Consider the following 653-nt stretch of genomic DNA (forward strand, 5'->3'; position numbering starts at 1 on the left):
GTTACTTATCTCGTACATGCCAGTTTTCGGTTGAGGTTTTTCCACTGTTGTTCGTTCGGTTCCCCACTGATAGTGGTTTGGGGCCATGCTCTCGATAAGCTGGTAAGCATCAGCATAAGGTTTGTTCATTAGTGCACCACCTGCAGCGGCGTCTATTTTTAACCTTGTATTGTATAAGAGACCATTATAAAATGTGTGAATTACTAACCAGTCTTCCAAACCATGGTGTGGGCAAAGTCTCATCATGTCTTTGTATCTTTCCCATGCTTCGAAAAGAGACTCGTTGTCTTTCTGTTTAAATCCGTTTATCTGGGCTCTTAACATAGCTGTTTTGCTTGGCGGAAAATATCGGGCAAGAAAAACTTTCTTCAACTCGTTCCAGGTGGTGACTGAGTTGGAAGGAAGAGATTGAAGCCATCTTCTAGCGTTATCTCTTAATGAGAAAGGAAAAAGACGAAGTCGAATTGCCTCTGAAGTGACACCATTAGCTTTAACAGTATCAGCGTATTGGACAAATACGGATAAATGAAGGTTTGGATCTTCGGTAAGATTTCCAGAGAATTGGTTCTGTTGCACAGCCTGCAACAACGAAGGTTTAAGTTCAAAGTTGTTTGCTTCTATTGCAGGCGGAGCAATACTTGAATGCGGTTCAT

At 41.8% G+C, this 653-nt stretch overlaps 1 pseudogene; it reads left to right on the top strand.

Annotated features, from left to right (window-relative positions):
- Window positions 1-217: 217 nt before the first annotated feature.
- LOC127089262 (uncharacterized) lies at window positions 218-317 on the top strand (annotated as a pseudogene).
- Window positions 318-653: the final 336 nt, after the last annotated feature.

The sequence above is a fragment of the Lathyrus oleraceus genome, chromosome 5, assembly GCF_024323335.1.
Source record: "Lathyrus oleraceus cultivar Zhongwan6 chromosome 5, CAAS_Psat_ZW6_1.0, whole genome shotgun sequence".
Lineage (NCBI taxonomy): Eukaryota > Viridiplantae > Streptophyta > Magnoliopsida > Fabales > Fabaceae > Lathyrus > Lathyrus oleraceus.